General features: G+C 38.0%; 1 non-coding gene across 1 annotated transcript; it reads right to left on the bottom strand.

The window, feature by feature from the left end:
- Positions 1–5,663: 5,663 nt before the first annotated feature.
- LOC117274298 (small nucleolar RNA R71) lies at positions 5,664–5,770 on the bottom strand. The gene has a single exon (XR_004504407.1). It is a non-coding gene; the product is annotated as a small nucleolar RNA R71 (small nucleolar RNA).
- Between the last annotated feature and the right edge of the window lie 14,429 nt (positions 5,771–20,199).

The raw sequence follows: 20,199 nt of genomic DNA, 5'->3' as shown, positions 1-20,199 counted from the left end.
CTCAACCTCACAAGATGAACCAATTTAAGCTCAGTGAAGACATGCAAGAATGCGTAGTGGATTAGTCTTTAGGAAAACCTCTCTCGATTATCCTCCTAACTAGGTTTGATTAATGATTCAACTAGCCTCTTTCGATTACTAAGAAAAATTAATGAACTCAACCAACAATAGAATGCAATGATATCACAAGTTATGCCTCTCTCGATTACCTGAATAAGTGAATATAGATGAAATAATTAAATAATCAAAAAATACTTCAATACATAAAACTAGAGTTATAATCCACAAACAAATGCCAATACACCAAATCCATCAAATCCTAAAGGAAAATACTCCATAGGCATGGAGTAATTTATCACAAATATAGTTAAAGTATAGAAAAATATAAAACGATCCAAACTCATGTCTTGAGTGAGGATTGAATGATGAATTCTGGTGTTGTTTCTTCTCCCACTCCTCCTTAGCTTCCTTAGGTCTAAGATATGTCAAACGTCCCCCAAAATAATATTTTTCTATGTATTTATACCAAGTAGGGTCGGGCCTAGACGAAAATACTTTCTCCTGTGCTAAATAGGAAAATACTCTGTAAACATTGCACAGGTGCATTGCATGGGGCGACGTGCCATGCGGGGCATTAGTGGGGATTTTTAGAGAGTTGATTTCAGACATAAGGTAGGATTTTACACAGGCGCGGCGCGGCGCGCCACGTGCTGCCCCACGCTCCGCGCTAGTGTAGTTTTCTCATAGTCCGGCTTTTTGCTTTGATTTTGACATCCAGACTTGGTCCTCGACCCCCGAACGCAATCCAGGCTTCATCCCTTGGGCTTTTACTCAGACTTCAAAGCTCCAAATCAGTCGAATTAAATCCATAACATTTACATAGCTCGAAATTCTCTTACAAGGCATAAAATACACAATTAGTGCAAAACACTAGCAATTAAAGCTCAAACTCAGTTAAAGTGCAGTAAATTGGAGTGCAATAAGTGACTAAAATACGAGATTATAGCCTACCATCACCCCCTCAAAACATCCGAGGACCGTATAATCCAAGCAGATGGTCGATCGTGAACCAATGAGACTCGATCTTATTTATGAAGTAATGGAGGAGGGTCACGATCCTCCACAATGATGGGTGGATTTGCCTGAGGCACACCTTGTACCTCTTGAAAACATCTAGAACAATTAGCTCCATCGAGCCCAACGTGAAGGGATAAGTGTAAATACTTAAGTACCCCTCCATGTGGGTAGTAACGGCATCCTCGGGCCCGAGGATTACTACGTTCCTGTCTTCCCAATTGCAGTCCTTACGAACTATGGGAAGAATATCTTCAGTCACAGAACATATATATCTCGAGACTCCTTCGCCCTGGTCCTGTTTGTGTGAAGGCTTATCGACTTTAAAGTCATCTTCAATCGAGCAGCCCCCGGGGATGAACGCTGATAAGGGAGGCTCGGCGGCCGGTTCGTTAGCAGCCATAACGGGGGAAGCCATTTCGAGGGCAACCACCTCAGGGTTAACCGCTTCAATACCAGCGGCCGGTTGAGAAGATGAAGAGATAATTTGGTAAGGAACGATTTTTGATGTTTTTGCCATTGCCATCTGGGGAGTGTTTGAAATTTAAGAAATGAACACGAAATTTTGGGAAAATGGGTTTTGAAGATGAAGAACAGAGTATGAAGATTTAGAGGAAATGTGGCCAAAAATATGGATATTACTATGGAAATTGAATAACAAGGATGGAGATATGAAGGTTTGATGATGGCTAGAAAGCTCGAAGGTAGTGATTTGTTCGAAAAGTAGAAAAAGGACAAAAGGAGGAAGCTTTTATAGGGAAACAATTGACACTTCGCATTTGGATGCAACTTTCTGGTGAGTGACAGGTGTCCAAAGTCATATCGACGCGATTGATAGCACATTTCGGCTCCCTCATCATAACGTACAAAGGAAGGAACCAGAGCCATCTGTCATTTCCCATCATTTCGGCAAACCTACTCTTTGAGAAACGAGGGGACTATCTGTATACGGGTAAAACTAGGCCCACTAAACACCTCGATTTCCCGGTAATCCAAACAGAGCAGGAACATGATCGTAATAAATCGGAGACAGAGCGAGGAGCACTCGTATCGGGTCTCAGGAAAAACATCTGCCCTCGGGGGTATCAAGGCCATGTCCTCCGGGTCCGGTTCGAGGATTAAGACTTCGAAGGTCATTAACAAATAACTACACACGACTAACAGAGGGTCGTGATGTCCGTGCCCAACTGGATATCACGGCGTGAATCTCGGCTTGTATCGGTAGAAAATCAGTGATTAGCAAAACAAAAGATCTCTACCTTTCTAAGAATTATACCTAGGGTAAAACCCCCAACTATATAAAAGGAAAAAGAATATTATTCAAGGACACATTGTAACACGCATATCAAGGTAATTTATTTCAATTCTCTTTGTCGTTCAAAGTTCTTATTCTTGTTCTTAAGTTCTTCATAAGTATAAACTTGGAATCGAGGGCAGGTTCTTCATCGAGCCATCAACCGAGCTCGAAATTATCCTTATCATTGGTTTGGTCATCTATTATATTTTATATTTGCTTAATCTAATGTCATTAATCACTCGTATTAAATTAATCTACATATCCTTAAAACCACATATAACTTAAATTGTTATTTGTTTTTAGGGTAAACAATAATAATATTAGAAGGGTAGGGGATGTATCCACCAACACGTTAAATGTTACAATATGTGAAGATTAATTGGGCGGAAGACTACGAAGGATTACCACTAGGTATGGTCGGCCCCTGCCAATATCTGTTGCTTACAAGTAATCATATCGAATACCAATAATGTTATCATTGATTTTACCTTCTTCTCAAAAACATTATCCATATTTTTCAATTTATATGTCTCCAACGGCAACAAAAGTGTTTTCCTATGTGGACTTCCAGAGTGTTTTATTATTGGGGTTAACGTCTGCCCAATACCGGAATGCGGCTACGGTGGAAGACACATTTGGAGAGTTGGAAAATTACCTTTGGGACCCCGGAAAGATGCTTATATATAGAAGGAAACACAATCTATTAGGGCTCATGCAATGAAGTCGTCTCTTTATTTTCTTAGTTGGTTAGATTAATTCTGGAACCTCCCTCCCTTCTTCCTTTTCTGTTTCTTCTTCCCTTGGAAGCAACAAATTTTTCAGCGCCCCGCGCTACCCTGGGCAGTACTGGGTGACGGGAAACTATCCCACTTCGCCCAGGACAAGGCTATTTCAGCCCTATACACCCCCAACTCGTATAAAGAGAAGTCTAAACCTATTTTGGAGGGAGAGATATCACTTTGAGAGGAAAACAAAAGCACGGAACACTCGGAAGCAAGGATTCTCAGTTTTTCTTCATCTTTCTTAGTATTTTTAGCTATTCAAACACTTGTGAAATTGTTTAACCTTATCATGAGTGGCTAAAACCCATAAGTTTTGGGATTGTGATTTATACATGAATATTATTGTTTGAAGTTGATAATAGTTAGGTTCTATTTAACCTTGATTATAATTCATTATATATGATTATTTTTTTAATTCTATGATTAATTACTTAATTGTCTGGCTAATAGTTAGGTTCTATTTACTATCTATGATATGCTTGGGAAATCTATATCTAGATTAGAGCAAAATTGAAGAGGGTATGATCTTACTTCTGAATGGGAGGGGGGGGGAGCGGATTTGTGGTTAGGATAGGAATATACCTAGTCACCATGCTCAATTTGAATATCATAATCTTAATGCGTTCTTAAGATATTGATTCCATAGGAATATAGGCAATCTATTTTGAATAGGCGAGTAGTAATTCAGGAGAATACTAAGAGAGCAATTACTCGATTAATTAGCAACCATAAGCGAATTGTATGAAAGAGAGAGTTGATTAGAATGCAATAGAATTGGTAAATCGATCGCAACCCTGAAATGTTCATCTCTACTGAATACACAACAACTATTTTTTGTTTAATTAATTAGTTATTTGTTACAATTATTGCTTAGTATATTCACACTCTTAAACTCTGATTAACTCGACTGAATAACGATCTTGATGAAATTAGTAGGTAGTTAACATAAGTCTCTGTTTCGATACTCGATTTATCATTTTATTACATATACGACAATATATACTTGTGTGTTGGCGCCGTTGTCGGGGACTTGAATATTGATTACTTTACTAGCTTTTACTTTAGTTGTTTATTTCGTCAAGTCTAACGTTTATTATTGGTTGCTCTGCTCTCAAGAACCTTGATTGAATGCGAAGGGTCTTTAGTTGTTTATTTCGTCAAGTCTAACGTTTCTTATTAGTTGCTCTGCTCTCAGGAACCTTGATTGAATGCGAAGGGTCAGGAGCAGGGATAGACTTCAAGGCTTTGACCTCGAACCTGAGATAACATTTCACATGAGTTTGAGAGAAGCAAGGGACCAATTTTTTAAAAGGCGTTTTCGGGGCGAGCCCTGGGGCGAGACGTACCAAAAACTCCCTGGGGCGAGACGTACCAAAAACTCCCCGGGGCGATGGCCTGGTGCGAAAGTCTCATGAGGCGTACGCCCTTCAATTCGGGGCGTACACCCGGGCGTTTGAGGTGAGTTTTTTTAGTGAGGCGTAATCGCCAAAGATTTTTTCAAATTAAAATAAAATTTGTTGAATAAGTCCTTCATATAATACCCAAATTTCAAAATTCAACTTGGTAATTACTCAAAAATTTTAAAAAGCAATTGAAATGTATTAAATTTAAAAGTCAAGACCTTTTTTATTAATTGAAGCCCCAATTCATGGTCTTTCCCAATTATTGAAGGTTAGTCATCCTTTTTGTTCCTCCATGTAGAAAACTTTATTCTTTTCAACTCAAGTTACTTGAGCTTCTAAGTAGCGTATAATAGATTATTTGAGTAGTTTTTTGTGGGGATGAAGCACATCTCTCTCTCTCTCTCTCTCTCTCTCTCTCTCTCTCTCTCTCTCTCTCTCTCTCTCTCTCTCTCTCTCTCTCTCTATATATATATATATATATATATATATATATATATATTTCACATATTTATAGTTTTCTTCATTTTTTTATGCAATTTTACTTGTTTATAAATATTTACTGTAATTATATTATTTTATAAAATATTAAAAATTAAATATCTATGGGGCTTACGCCCCATGCCTCGGGACTTACGCCTCGCTGAGGCATATGTAAAACACCTCGCCTTTTAAAACACTACAAGGGACACAAATAATCTCCAGGAACTTGTTCAATTGCCTGTGAATATGACAGAAAAGCAACATATGGTTGTTCAGGAGATGGCGATGCCCAGCATTGCTAATGTCACCTCCAACATTGTGAAGTCCAGAATCACTGGGCACTTTGAGCTAAAACAGAGTATGATCCAGTTACTACATGAAAATGGGCAGTTTATGGGTCTTCCACACGAGGATCCACAACAACACATTCTGAACTTCTTGGAAATTAGTGATACCTGTATCACTAACGGAGTTACTCCAGACTATGTGAGGCTCACATTGTTTCCGTTTTCTCTGTTAGGCGAAATAAAGCAATGGTTGAAGACGAAACCGGCTAATTTTATTACATCATGGAATGATCTTGCAAGAAACATTTTGGCATGATTCTTCCCTTTGTGCAAAACTGGAAAGATCAGAAGTGAGATAGTAGCCTTCAAACAAAAGTCGGGCGAGTCTTTATTTTCAGCTTGGGAGAGGTTCAAGGGGTTGCTCATCGATTATCCTCATCACAACCAGACAAATGAAGTATTGGTTCATACCTTCATTGAAGGGCTACATCCTGAGACAAAAATTGTGGTGGACGCTGCAGCGGAAGGTCAAGTGTTGGAGAAAAGCTTTGATGAAATTTATGCATTATTGAACAAAATCTCCACAAGTAATCCAGACTAGCAAGGATAGATGGGCAGACACATAATTCAAAAATCTGCAGGGGTCCTTGAGTTAGACGTTGTTTCTGTATTATCAGCACATGTTACCACATTGGCCAACCAAGTTAATAAGATGACCTTGGTTATTAATAAGCAACAAGATCAGCGCAGCAGGTTCAGATATTTTGTGAAGTATGTGGAGAGGGTCATACGAACGACTTATGCCCACCTAATCCAGAGTCTGTATGTTTTGTAGGTAATGCAAATAGGAGCTAGACAAATCAGTATGGGAACACTAACAATCCTAACTGGAGGAACCACCCAAACTTCTTTTGGTGTGGAAACCAAGGTGCTCAGAATCAGTACAAGCCACAAGCCCCTCAACAGCAATATAGACCACCATAGGCTGAGCAACCTACAAACTCGATGAGTTACATTGAGGAGATGCTAAAGGAATTGATGGATGACCAGCAGGCCCAAGCAACAGCCCACTCAGCATCTATTCAAAATTTAGAGCGACAAATAGGGCAACTTGTCAGTGCCCAAAATACTCGATGAGTTGGGGCTCTTCCAAGCGACACTGAGGCTAATCCTAAGGCATCTATTAATGTTGTATCATTAAGGAATGGGAGACAGTTAGAAGAAGTCACATTGAAAAAGAGAAATCAAGTGACTTTTAATGAAAAACAGGACACCATAGAAGCAGAAGCAGAAAAAGCAAAGGAGTCAGAAAAGCCAATTGAAGAGGCGGTGGCAAAAAAACCCCAACCACTAGTTGCAAGGCCACCACCTATGTTCCCTTAAAGATTGCAGAAAGTGAAGGATAATGCTGCTTATAAGAAGTTTCTTAATATTTTGAAGCAAGTGAAAATTAATATTCCACTGGTAGACATCTTGCAGGAAATGCCCAAATACGCAAAATATATCAAGGACATAGTGACAAATAAGAGGAGATTGGCCGAGTTTGAGAATGTGGCACTCACTGAAGAATGTAGCTCAAGTATCCAAAGTAAGCTACCTCAAAAATTAAAAGATCCAGGTAGTTTCACTATCCAGATCTCGATTGGTAAGCACGCAGTTGGGCGAGCTCTGTGTGATCTTGGAGCTAGCATCAACTTGATGCCGCTATCTGTTTTCAGGCAGTTAGGATTGGGTGAGCCACGCCCAACTATGTTGATTCTATAGTTGGCTTTAGTCCAAGTAGGTTCTTTCATATTCCCTACTGATTTCATTATCTTGGACTATGAGCCTGATTAGTAAGTCCCATTTATTTTGGGGCGTCCATTCTTAGCCATGAGCCGAGCAATTGTTGATGTGTGTTAAGGAAATATGACAATGAGAGTGGGTGATCGAGTGGAGGTATTCAATGTTTATAGATCACTTAAATTGCCAGCCCACTATGAAGAGTTATTCATGATTTCTATGATGGAAAGTGATGTGACTTCATTGGTGCCTTATATTATCCCCACAGACCCCCTTGAACGAGTTTTGATGTGGGGATGAAGAAGAAAGTGAAGATGAGATGATGGAAGAAATTGAGCAAGTCCTTAACATATCTTGCAAGTATGTCCATGGGCTTAGGAGATTTGAGGAGTTGGACGGACATGTTACTCTGACCCCTCCTAAACCATTTGTTGAAGAAGCTCTAAAGCTAGAGCTCAAGCATCTTCTAGCGCACTTGTATTATGCCTACTTGGGGAGTTCTGAAACTTTGCCAGTGATTATTTCATCCAGCTTAACCAATGTGCAAGAAGAAAATCTACTAAGAGTGTTTCGTGAGCACAAAAAAGCTATTGGGTGGACAATTGCTAATATCAAGGGAATCAGTCCATTATTCTGCATGCATAAAAAAAATTTGGAAGATGGATACCACCCCAGTGTTGAGAAACAAAGGAGATTGAATCCTATTATGAAGGAGGTCGTGAAGAAGGAAGTAATTAAGTGGCTTGATGTAGACATCATCTTCCCTATTTCTGACAGTAACTGGGTAAGCCCAGTGCAATGTGTGCGTAAAAAGGGGGATGATTATTGTAGAGAACGAGAAAAATGAGCTAATTCCTACTCGCACCGTGACGTGGTGGAGAGTTTGCATTGACTATAGAAGGCTCAACAAAGCAACCCGCAAGGATCACTTTCCACTTCCATTCATTGACTATACTCCATTGTGCAGGTTGCTTGAAAAGGATGTGACTTTCAAATTTGATGAAGCCTGCCTGAAGGCATTCAAGGAGCTCAAGGAGAAAGTGGTGGTTGCCTTCCCCCATCATTGTGGAACCGGATTGGTCCTTGCCATTTGAACTCATGTGTGATGCAAGTGACCCTGCTATTAGGCAGTGCTAGGTCAGAGGAAGCACAAGATGATTTACTCCATATACCATGCGAGTAAGACTCTTGATGATTCACAGCTGAATTACACTGCCACTGAGAAGAATTTATTGGCAGTTGTATGGGCCTTTGAGAAATTTTATGCTTACCTAGTGGAAATAAAAGTTATAGTCCACACCAATCATACAGCAATCAGGTATCTATTTATGAAAAAGAATTCAAGGCTAGATTGATGCGCTGGATTTTGTTGTTGCATGAATTTGATGTGAACTTCTACTACTGGGATGAGCCACTCTTGTACAGAGAGTGTGTTGATCGGTTGATGAGGACGTGCATTCCTGAAAATGAAGTGGAATTGATGTTGTATGACTGCCATGCCTCGCATTATGGGGGCCATCATGGAGGAGATAGGACAGCTACAAAGGTGTTGCAGCCGGGGTTCTATTGGCCAATATTGTTCAAGGATGCCCATGCTTTTGTTAAGAAGTGTGAGCAGTGTTAGAGAACAGGAATAAATACGAGGAGGCATGAGATGCCTTTGAATAATATCCTAGAGGTACAGATTTTTTATGTATGGGGCATAGACTTCATGGGACCATTCTCACTATCTAGAGGAAACAAATATATTTTGCTAGCGGTGGACTATGTGTCAAAATGGGTGGAGGCTATTGCATTGCCAACCAATGATGCAAAGGTGGTGGCCACTTTTGTGAAAAAGAACATATTCTCTAGATTTGGGACTCCGCGTGCCTTGATTAGTGATGATGGAACACATTTTCTGCAATCGGTTATTGAATAACCTTCAAGCCAAATATGGGGTCCACCACAAAATTGCCACGACATATCACCGGCAAACAAATGGACAAGCTGAAGTGTCCAGAAGAGGAGTAAAGCAGATACTAGAGAAGATAATGAGTGTGAACAGAAAAGATTGGGTTGCAAAGCTAGATGATGTCTTGTAGGCATATAGAACTGCATAGAAAACACCAATTGGGGTGTCTCCGTACAAGCTTGTTTATGGGAAGGCATGTCACTTACCAGTTGAACTTGAACATAAGGTATATTGGATGGTCAAGAAGTTGAATATGAACTTGGAAGCCATGAGCGAGAAGAGGCTCTTGTAGTTGAACGAGTTAGATGAATTTAGGTTGCACTCCTATGACAATGCTAAGCTTTACAAGGAGAAAACCAAAAGATAGCATGACAGGAGTATCAAGATGCGTCACTTTGAACCAGGTAAAAAGGTACTAATGTTCAATTACATGCTTAAGCTATTTCCTAGGAAGTTAAAATCGAATTGGTCAGGTCCATTTGAGGTGGTGAGAGTCACTCCATATAGTGCAATTGAGTTGCGCGCTTTAATTGGTGAAAGATAATTTTTGGTGAATGGGAAAAGAGTCAAGCACTATTAGGGAGGTGTCAGTGATCGTCATAAGTCTAAAATAATACTCGTTGATGAGTAAGCGAGGCCCTGCATCGTGCCACGATGTTAAATCAGGTGCTTGTTTGGAGGCAACCCAATGTTTTTTGCTTTCGTAGCTTAGTTTTTTTCTTCTTTTTAACTAGAGTAGACTAGAGTTTTTCTTGTTGTTTTTATAGTCATAAAAATCATAGATAGGAATGGTGTGGGATGTGTATAATGGATGTACTAAGTGCTCGGGGGGATCAGGGATTTATTCAAAAAAATCAGAAAAAGCTCGGACTTTTTCCGACGATGGATCTCTTGGACAGCATTCTTGAGGGAGTAAGGTCCGATTAAAAATACCAAAAATATTTTATTTATTTTTTTTAGGATTGTTAGGTAGTATCCCTTGGTTTTTCTTTGGGAGCTGGTTCTTTTCCAAGGGTGTAGCTTGAACCGGGTATTTGTTTTTATCTTTTTAGGAGTAGGTGATGCTAGGCATATTTCTATATGTTTTAATGTTACTTTACCCATGTTTAATCGCTTTTTGGTGCTATTTGATGTTAAAAATATCCAACATGTGTTAATTATTGGTTTTATGACTAATTAAGTTATGTGTGATGATTTAGGATATTTGGAGTATAAGAATATGAAGAAAAGATGCTCCAGCTATAGGAGAAGAGGGTGGATGCATCGTATCCAACCTGGCAAAAATGGCTAGTTGGATCACCCTTAGCAGTAAAGTCAGGAGAAGGCATCCATCTTAGTATCCACACATGGGCACAGGAAGGTTGAGGGAACAGAGGGTGGACGCGAAGCATCCACCCCAGCATCCGATGCTGAGAAGTTCAAGCTAAGGCGGACGTGAAGCATCCACCCCAGCATCAATCCCTGAAGTTGATTCGGAATAGGAAAATTGAAACTTTGGCCCACGACTTTTTTACGAAATATATAGGTCAAAATGCCTCTTTTAGGGCATCTGACACACTTTTTGAAGGGGATTCGACCAAGGGAGAGCAAGGAACTGTCGTGGAGGTCGGATTTCATATTCTTCCTCCATTCTTAGTCATTTTCAAGTTTCTTTGTTTGATTTGTTATTTGGCTACCATGTCTATGTGGAGCTAAACTTTACATTCTAGGGTTGTGGTTCTTTCATGACTATTATTATTCGAATATTGATTTTAGTTTATTGATTTATCATATTAGTTTATTTATTCAATAATATACTTAATTATTTGATTACTTGATCACAAATTGAATACTATCTAAGAATCTAGAATTGAATTCGAATATGGAAATTCTAGATTGCACATAGGATTGAGTAGAGCAAATTCTTGAACTTGGGCATCGGGGAACAGTTTCGCCGTTAGGATAGACATATACTTGATTGTCTTGCTTGGTTGATTTACAGAAATTACAAATGCATTCTTGTTAGTTCTAATTCCATAGACATATAGGCGTTAATTTAGCTTGAATAGGCGAGTAAGAAATCGACAGATTCTTATGAGCAATATTAACCATGTCAACCAATAAACTAGATGTAACGACCCGACTGGTCATTTTAAGCTCTAGCACGTCGTTAGGCAGTTTGAGGCCTTAAGTAGCTTCACTTCATGTATTACGACTTGTACGTGTGGTCAGAACTGGATTCTGAGAAGTTCGGAGTTGATTCGGAAGGAAAATTCCAATTTCAGAACTTTAAGTTGGAAGAATGGACTAACGTTTGACTTTTAAGTAAGACCTCGGAATCGGGATTTAAAGGATCCAATAGGTTCGTATGATGATTTTGGACTTGGGCGTATGTTCGAGTTGAGTATCGGGTGGTCCAGAAGCATTTCGGTGCTTATTGTGGAAGGTTGGCATTTTGAAAATTTAAGGATTTCTTAAGTTTGGTTTGAAGTAGGCTTTGGTATTATCGATGTCTATTTGGGATTTTGAGCCTTGGAATAGGTTTGTATCGTGATTTGTGACTTATACGCAAGGTTTGGCGTCATTCCGGAATGTTTTGTTATGATTCGGACGTATTCGTTGAAGTTTGGAAGTTTGAAAGTTGGAAGAAAGATTTTGATCGTTGATTCAAGATTTTGATGTTATTTGTGGCATTTCGAGCCTTTATGTTTTGTTATGATTCGGACGTATTCGTCGAAGTTTGGAAGTTTGAAAGTTGGAAGAAAGATTTTGATCGTTGATTCAAGATTTTGATGTTATTTGTGGCATTTCGAGCCTTTGTATATGTTTGTATAAGGTATTGGGACTTTTTAGGGTGATTGGATGGGGTTCCAGGGGGCCCGGATTCGAATCGGATTGAAAACGGATCGAGTTTGGACTTGGGAGAAGTGCTGAGGTAACTGAGATCTGGTACAATCGCACCTACGTGGAAAGGGCCGCAGGTGCGGCGTTGTGGTCGCAGAAGCAACATTTGGACCTAGCCGAGATGGCCGCAGATACGAGGATATTTCCGCATCTGCGAGCCCGCAGATGCGTCGAATGCTCCGCAGAAGCGGAAAGCGAGCTGGGCAGCTAGGGTCGCAGAAGCGGAAGGTCTCCGTACATGCGAAAGCACAGGATCGTGGGATGGACCTCATAAGCGATCGCGCAGGAGCGGAATTTAGTCCGCAGAAGTAGATTTTCCTGTCTTGGAGAGAACCGCACCTGCGATGGATGTTTCCATAGGTGCGGCTGGTGATCTGCTAGTAAGAAAGTCTCTGGGCAATGGTGCTTTTATATCGAGACTTAGGTTTTATTTCTCTCATTTTCTCTTGGGATTGGCCGAACTTGAGGAGCTATTTTGATTGGTTTTTATCGAGCAACACGAGGTAAGTGATTCCCACCTATTACAAGTTAAATACTTGGATCATATACGGATTTGTCCATGGAAATTATGGATTTTAAGAGGAAAACCTAGAATTGATAATTTTGGATTTTGACCATGATTTTGGAAATGGAATTAGGAATAAATTGTATATTTGAGTTCATGGTATTATGGGTAAAGTTTATCTTCAAACATTTTCGGAATCGGGGCACGTGGATCCGAGGGTTGACTTTATTGACTTTTCAAGTGGAGTTGAGAATCATTATAAATTGTTATATTTTAAATATTGGAGTATATTTTAATTGATTTACATGTTGTTTGACAAGTTTCGGTATGTTTGGCATTGAGTTGAAGTGTTAGAGAGGCGTTGGAGCCGGTTATGAAACTTCAGAGTAAGGTAAGTCTCATGTCTAACTTTGTGAGGGGGAAACTACCCCCTAGGTGATATAATTGTTATGTGCTATTAATTGTGGGTGTTACGTACACACAAGGTAACGAGAGTCCGTACGTAGCTAAAGCATGTTTATGTCCGGGTAGACTTAGAACTTCACCATGTAATATTTGAACTCATCCTGCTGGCTTAATTAATGGAAATTATAACCAAACTTGATTTAGAAATATATATATATGAGGCCGAGCCTTATTACCTTGAGTTGTTGGAAAGTTATTTGAGAAACGGTAAAGGTTATACTCACCTTGTGTTCATATACTGTATCGTAAGCTCATGTCTCGTAATTCGATAATTCCTTTCCTTTATTGTGAAGAGGGCCGAACACCTCGGCAGGATTATGTACCACACTCTCATGGGAGCGGGCCGTTCGCCTCGGAAGTATCATACTCTTTCTGAGATCTTGTTGTACTACCTCGGCATAATCGTGTATTATATCGCTAGCTGTCTGAATATTCACGAGATTTTCCTTCCACTGATGCCTTGCATCTTATATGGTACTTCCTTATCTGTTTGATATTGGCACTTGATATTTCTGAGTTGTTGAGATAGAATACGAGATTGAGAAATTGATGTCGTTAAAAGAAATTTCGAAAGATTTTGTTAGTTACAGTTTTACCTCACTACTACTATTGTGCTTCTTATCTATTTATAAATTACCATGTTGATTTATTGGACCACTAGTAAGTGTCGATGTCGACCCCTCGTTACTACTTTTCCGGGGTTAGGCTAGATACTTACTGGGTACGTGTTGATTTACGTATTCAAACTGTACTTTTGCACTAAATGTGCAGGATCTGACAGGGTCATTCATTGATCATCTTGGCGCGTAGGTGCAGCTGTTGAGGAGACTTCATGTGAGGTACATTCCAGGTAACGCATCGCAATCCATAGAGCCTCCATCGTACTATTTATTTTATCTTGTCTCATTTACATTCTAGACAGATGTTGTATTATTATTGTACTCCTTAGTAAATGCTCATGCACTTGTGACACCAGGTTTTGGGGATATACTAGTTGATGCTTACGGTTCTGAATATTATCATCGCCTTTCATTTCTCTTATAAACTACAAATTTTATATATTCCCGTGGATTTAAAAGTATAAATTTCTTTTCTTATTAAAGATTTATGATTTCGAAAGTAATAAAATGAGTAATTAAATTGATCAATTAACATTGGCTTGACTGACGGGGCGTTAAGCGCCATCACGACCTATAGTGAATTTTGGGTCGTGACACTAGATGAAGTAGTTAGTCAATTCAGTTGAAGAATACAATAGGAATGTTACATAGCCCATAACCCTAGATCGTTTTCATTATATTGATAATATAAAAATATGCTCTTCCTTTGTTCAGAGTTCATTATTTATTTTTTTTAGTTTAATTACTTTATCATCACTACTTTTGGGTTTAATTCTTGTTTAGATAATTAGAATAGTCTGATCTAGCTAATAGTTGATAACAAGTCCTCGTGGGTTCGACACTCTATCTTATCACTTTATTACTTGACAACTGTGTATACTTGTGTGTGTGTTTGGCCGCAATAGTAGGATAGAAATATAACTGAGTTGCTCTAAGACACTTGTTGACAAGTTTGGTGCTGTATGGCATGCGCTCAGTCTTCCTGTTATATTTGAGTTGAACTGTGATTCCTTAGTAAGATAAATAGCTAATTTTGTGACGCCTATTCTCAGTTGTTTGACTTGTATGTCACCTAGTGCATTATTGCTTAAAACTTTCTCAACTATATGTGCTTTTTTGACTTGAGAGTTGAACAGAATCGTCTTGATTGAGTCATGTGCAATGTATGTGTGAGGATTTGTGTTATTTTGTGCTATCCGGTGTAGTCTAGAACTTGCCATGTGTTTTAATCGAAATGAAATCATTAAGTTGTGCTAGTCTAGGAAATGATGTAGGCATTTCTTTGCTTGATCATAGATCTGCTTGTCACTTACAAATAAAACTTTTCCCTCGCTAGCCCTTTTGAGCATATAAACCTTTTCTTTGGCACCCACATTACAAGCCATATCCCGATTTTGTTCTTAACTTGAACTTGTTGAACTTTTACCACCAAAGGCACTTAGGCGCTAAAAGAAGTAAGGTGAGAGATTGGGAAGTAGCTTTCGATTGGAACCATGGAATGGCCCATAAGGTGCACTAAAGTTGTGAAAAATACCACTAGCCGATGAACCTTAATGCATGGAGTGTGTGTAGAAAAATAAAGAGAAAAGAAAATTGCAAGAAAAAAATATAAATAATGTTGAAAGTAAAACAATACCTCCTAATCTTACTAATTCGTGCTAGTGAGAATATAAAAGTGCTTAATTGAAGAAATAGCTATGTTGTGTATGGTTTGTGGTGAGTGAATTGACTGAGAAGAATATGTGCTCGATTCTTGAGTGTAGTGTATTAAAGTGCTTAGGAATGTTAGTCATTATTTCTAAATATATCGTAAACGTCCCTTAGCCTATATTACAACCCATAAAGTTCTAATTGATCCTAGATTTGGCTAGCTTAGATTAGTAGAGATGTACACTAGGGGGTGGTTATTAGATTTTTGGTGAGTAAATTGAATATGATTTTATTTAAAACCTGATATTTGTATTTTGTTGATGTGCAGGCAACTTCTAAGTGTAGATGTGATAAGAAAAAGGTAAAGAGGTCCAAGAAAATACAAAAGATAGCAAAAGAGAATTTTTGATGATTGAATACGATATTTTAGAAGTCAAATGGTGACAAGGAATGAAGATTCAAGCAATGGATAGTAGGATTTAGATGTCGGAGCTAAAGTTTCTCTCTAGAAACATATAATCCAACTTCAACAAATGATCTCTCCAAAACTACAAGGATTTTTAGCATTATTCTTATGAAGAAATGTAGATTTTTGAGTCTAGTTTCTAACAGTTTAAACGGCTCGCCGTATATCTCTGAAAAATATTAATCATGCCTATTTTTGTAAATTGTGGGAAATTCCCTTAACCTATATAAAGCCTAAGCTCGTCCCAAACTAGGTATCTTAGATTTTGGAGCAACTTTTGGAGAAAAGAAGGCATGGAAATAACATAGACTTTGAATACTTTATCTGAATCATTCAATACGAAAGTTTGTTTGAATTCGTGCGTAATAATGTTTGAATTTCTTGTGATGAATAATTTCTCCACTATGGAGTAATCTTTCTTAGGGTTATTGACAGATATTGTGACTTAATTATTGTTTGTGGGTTGATTTCTGTTAGTTGCTTGAATTTGTTGAACGAGTTTCTAATTGAATTGCAAGGTTAATGGTGGTTTTACTTTAATCGAAAGGGAAGTGTTACTGCAATTGGCATTGTGTTATCTTATTTGTGTTAATTTCACGACTCTCAAAGGTAATCGAAAGAGCTTGTAGAGTTATCAATTTACCCAATTTAGAGGAATAGTCGAGAGACGTTCTTCATAAGAACATTCATTCAACGTATTCATGCATGTGGTCATAGCACTTGTCATTAGGTTGTTTAACGGAATTCTCATTCATTCGGAATAAGAATTTGAATCCTTAATATAGATTATAGCCTAATCATCTGTTGAAATCGAAAGAGTCAATAGAATTTAAGAGTGAACTTAGCACGGAGTTATCCCGAATAATAGTTGATCACATATCTTGTCAAAACCCTTATTTCTCACATTCATATTCAATCATTGCTACTTAGCTACCAATTTCCATTATTCGTTCATAACTAATAATCTTAGTTTTTACTTTTAGTTCGTTGATAAATCAAAATCAAAGGTTTATTTTTCTGAATAATGTTAAGCTGAAGGTTTCTTTGAACATTATCTAAACAATTCCTATGGAGACGATTTAATACTATATTATCTTTGACTATCAAGCCTAAGTTATATAAACCGGTTTTGCGGGCATCAAATTTTGGCGCCATTGCCGGGATTGGTGATCAATAGTATTCAAAATAATTTTTTGTTCTAATTCGAGAATTAATTTTTTTTTTTTTTTATTTTTATCATTTAACCTTTCTTCAAGATTTATTTTTAGCACCTAATAAGTGACAAGGAGAAAGCTTGAAGAATTATTCTTCATATTGAACTCTAAATGTTGTGAAGATGGAACACAACCAGTCTAAGAAAACGGTTGCAGAGTTAGCAGCTGAACACTATCACAAATCTGCTATTTGTTTTATATGTAGTAAAAATCATCTATGGGTTGACTGTCAAGAAGGTAAGTATTCGTCGTATAGTTCATATTTTGAAAAGTCCCATTCTATTTCTAGTCCATACATGTATGACGTTTCATATGGGCATAATTTTAACTCTGGTTGGGATGAATACCCGTATTATAGCTTGAATAAAAACGAAGTGAGACAACCACCTCAAAAGGAGAATGGTAGTTTAGAAAAGCTTATGTATAAGTTCATGAATAATGTTGAAGAAAGATTTATACAAAATCAAGAAAGACTTATACAAAATGCTGAAGTCATTAAGAACCTAATAACGCAAGTGAGTCAAATAGTAAGTATACTCTCAAAAAGCTCATTTCATTGTGATGATGAATATATGGAGAAGATACCTTGTGAGAACAAGTCTAACCAACAGGATGAAAATTTACAAAGAGAGCCTTCCACTCTGCGAGAGGAATCTAATTCAACTGAAAGGATTGAAAATAAGGTTCTACTTGAATGTGAAGAAATGAAAAAAGAGTTCAAACACCCATCCACATTTTCACATTTACAATCTTTAGTAAAAGAGAATGAGAAACAAATGGTCTTGAGCATACCAGAGGAATATTCACATGACCTTTCCTATTTATTTTCATATTCTAACATTGATCATTTGGATTTTATTTTTGGGGATTTACAGAAATATGCAAGGTTTGATCCTATGAAGGAACACAGGAACAAGTTGAAGATCATCTTGAAGGAGCAATTCACCGCTCAAAATGAGGCCAACCAAGAAAGAAAAGAACGGGCCTTACACATATCCTCAAATGAATTTGGACTAATGAGATCTATAAAGAGTTCCAAGGAGCAGAAACGAGAAATGAATTCAGAACTAGGGGTTCATTTCGTAAGTTCTCTAAAGAGGAAACATTTTGGGGGAGTTTCCTTTACCTCCTACTTTTTACTTGTGTGTCATAGGGACATGTCACAATTTAAAGTGTGGGGGTGAAGGTTGTAAATAACTATTAAAATCATTCCAAAAATATTTTTTTATTTTTTTTAGGATAACTTCTTTACTTGTACTTCCATGGGTTTCTTGTTTGGTTCTTTATCATGATCATAATATTTTGAATGAAATACTTTCTAGAGTATATTTTTATTTCTTTGAGATAAGTTTAGAAAAGTTGTTGATGGTTGGCAAATTTAACTATGCCTGACTTGTGGGGTGCATGATCATGTCCTTGTGAGTCAAAGAGACCATTGGTGACTGCGGTCTGAATTGAGTACCTATCCAAAATACTATGTGTGGTGAGATGAATGTTTGCTTGGTAATCATGCCTGACAGGGTCTAGAACTTGGCTTGGTTGTGACTCAAGGCGAAATCATAGGTAATAGTTGAGTTGGAGATGATTGTAGGCCTTTTTTGATAGACATTTTTCTGTTGCTTTGATCCCTCCTAAGAACTAAAAAAGTTATCTGTAGTTAGCCCAACTGAGCCTAATTCTCTCTTCATTTGGCAACCACATTACAACCTGAACCTGTAGCCGTCCCTAAGCACTTGAATGCCTTGTGTGTGATTCTAAAAGATGAAAAGAGTTAAGTGTGGGGGGTGGGGGTTGGTTTTGAGTGAAACCAACGAGAAGTGAAAAGGAGTGCACCATCATGAATGTATGTGAGGTACGCGAGCAAGGGATTATAAAAAGCGGGGAAAAAAAGAAAAAAATCAAAAAACAAAAAGAGAAACGGGATTAATACTCTCATGTTGAGTAAAGAAATAAAAGTGAATATTCCCCTGCTCATGTAATGTCCTTGTATGTTGTGCTTAAAGAAATGAAAACTGGGTGTTATTCTGAATTGGAAGTTTGGGGGCAATTGTCACTGTAAAAGGTGTAGGTCAGGTGTGAAGTTGTAGGTATTAAAGTGCTTAGAAAGGTGCGGATACTCTTATGCAGATTATATCCAACCTATCTCATAGCCGACGTTACAACCAAATGCAAAGCCCTACATGATCTAGACGAGACTGTTCCTACATTAGTGCAGAGTTACATGATAGCCAAGCTTATGGTACTCTTAAATACATGATTCACTTATTTTGTGAAGGTGAGCGATTGTTGCTTTATTGCACTATATTTTTCTCATAATTAATGTGGGAATGGTCATGTTCCTTTCTTGTGAGGTGTGAGGATTTGACACCGATTTGACCACGACACTAGTGAGATATCATGACTGGGATTAAGCTTGAATGTGACCATAGGATGGTGTCCAGTTGATTCTGGCCGGCCGCTTATCTAAGGAGGTTATAGTGATAGGAGCAATTTATTTCTAGATTTGCTCGGGACGAACAAAATCTAAGTGTGGGGGTGTTTGATGAGCTTAATATTGAGGGTTTTATTTCGTTATATTTCAGGTGGTTATTAGATTTTTGGTGAGTAATTTGGTGATAATTTTATTAGAAAACTCACATTTGTATTTTGTTAATGTGCAGGCAAATTCTAAGTATAGATGTGAGAAGAAAAAGGTAAAAAGGTCCAAGAATATACAAAAGATAGCAAAGGAGAGTTTTTGATGATTGAATACGATGTTTTAGAAGTCAAATGGTGATAAGGAATAAAGATTCAAGCAATGGATAGTAGGATTTAGAGGTTGGAGCAAAAGTTTCTCTCTAGAAATATATGATCCAATTTCAACACATGATATCTCCCGATTTACAAGTATTTTTATCATTATTCTTATGGAAAAATGTATATTTTTGAGTCTAGTTTCTAACAGTTCAAACGGCTCGTCGTTTCGACTCCCCTACACAAAGTTATGGTATTTTTACTGGACACTGCCATAGATGCGTGGCCACATGCGCGCCCAAGCTTCCATGTGCGCGATCGCACACGTACATCTCCAGGAAATATTAATCAAGCCTATTTTTATAAATTGTGGGCAATACCCTTAACCTATATAAAGCCTAAGCTCGTCCCAAACTAGGTATCTTGGATTTTGGAGCAACTTTTGGAGAAAAGAAGGCAAGAAAATAACATAGACTTTGAATACTTCATCTGAGTCATTCAATACGATAGTTTGTTTGAATTCGTGGGTTGTAATATTTTCTTGTTCGCTTAATACTCTTGTGATGAATAATTTCTCTACTATGGAATAATCTTTCTTAGGGTT

The sequence above is a fragment of the Nicotiana tomentosiformis genome, chromosome 5 (assembly GCF_000390325.3).
Source record: "Nicotiana tomentosiformis chromosome 5, ASM39032v3, whole genome shotgun sequence".
In the NCBI taxonomy this organism is placed as follows: domain Eukaryota; kingdom Viridiplantae; phylum Streptophyta; class Magnoliopsida; order Solanales; family Solanaceae; genus Nicotiana; species Nicotiana tomentosiformis.
The sequence above is the reverse complement of the archived record's forward strand: the minus strand, read 5'-3'. Positions and strand labels throughout refer to the sequence as shown.